Source organism: Camelina sativa, chromosome 15 (genome assembly GCF_000633955.1).
Source record: "Camelina sativa cultivar DH55 chromosome 15, Cs, whole genome shotgun sequence".
NCBI lineage: Eukaryota > Viridiplantae > Streptophyta > Magnoliopsida > Brassicales > Brassicaceae > Camelina > Camelina sativa.
The window spans coordinates 9951385-9952870 of record NC_025699.1 but is presented as its reverse complement, the minus strand read 5'-3'; positions in this window follow the sequence as shown (position 1 = coordinate 9952870).

Below are 1486 nucleotides of genomic sequence, written 5' to 3'. Positions count from 1 at the left end.
CTCTAGTTTTGCTTAACACCTTTCTCTTCTTTTTTTTTTTAGTTGTTGTTCCATGGTGTTTGCTTCCATACCCTTCTTCGTTTCAAGCCGAGATAGACGCGATTAGGCTCCACTGTCCTTACGTTTGGCCGGGCACTGAAGGTAGGAGAGATCGTTCGAGAAGGCCAATTTCTAGCCGAAGACAAAGAGGTACTCTTTTAAATCCGTATGTATACGTATACATGCTTCGAGCTTTGTTCTGACGCCGTCTCTTCCTTTTTTTTTTAGCCGAGATTATGGGAAAGTTGAACTTGAACGTCCCTAACGCATCCGCTCGCTACCGCCGAGCTCCAGAGCCGTTGCCTCGTTCCGCTCCCCGTCAGGATGCTCGTCCGGGTGCCAATCCCCCAAGCTCTGGTTCGTCAAAAAGGGTTCCTCCTTCCCCTCGTCAAGTTGTGGACGACCCTTCGAGGACGCGTCCAAGATCCCTTCCACCGAATCGCCACATTGGTCCTGAGGAGACACTTCCAAGGAGGAAGGTGGACGAGACTCCTGGTCGCATCGCCGAGGTGCCGAAAAATTCGCAGAAAAGGAAGGATGGCCCTGAACAAGAGCAGTCTGCCCCACCAAAGAAGTCTAAGTCGACCGACTTTAGCTGGAACTTTAGCTGGAATCCACTTTGGCGAAGGTCGTCTTCCTGCTGTTGAGAAGATGAAAGAGGCCGACGCGGTTGCCGACGTTGCTCAAGCGTCCTTTGAGGTTTGTCGGTTAAACCAACTTGCTTTTTAAATCTTCCTTTATTTATTTCATCTCTTTTTATGGTTTTCATTCCCTTTCTTTTTTGATAGTTTATTGCACGTATCAATCGTATGGCTTCTCGCTATGAGCGTCGTGTTCGGAACTTGGAAGGTGAGCGTTCTGGGGCGTCGAGTGAGAGGATCGAGCGCCTCGAGGCGCAATTGGGGGAGGCGGTGCGGTCCAACCAGAGACTTAGTGACCTTGTGGCCAAACTCGAACATCACCGGAACGGGCTGATCACAGAGCGAGACTCTCTTACGATGAAGCTTGAGGAGTCTGAAGTTGCCTGTAACGGTCTGAAGCTCACCCTTAACTCGGAGACGAGGAGGCTTAGGGATCGGCGTGACGAGTATGGGCACCACGAGCGAATCAATGCTTTTCACGAGGTGGCTGGTCGCGTGCAGAGGCTCTTATCGAAGCACAAAAGCTACGCCGAAGCGGTTGAAGCGTCGCGGGAGAAGTTCCTTGAATATAACCAAGCCGTTGGGAAAGTCCTGATGCTCGAAACGCTCGTCGCCGAGGGTCAGATTTCCTTACTCGATGAGGGGATTAAGGACCAAGTTATGGCCGTGATGAACCAACTGAAGGGCGAGGTTGAAAAGTTGGATCTGCCGGATATTACCGAAGCTGACTTCGACATGTCTCAGATTTTTGCCGGGCCTCTTCCCCCAATTCCGACTTGGATCGCTTCCCCAATCAGCGGGAATAC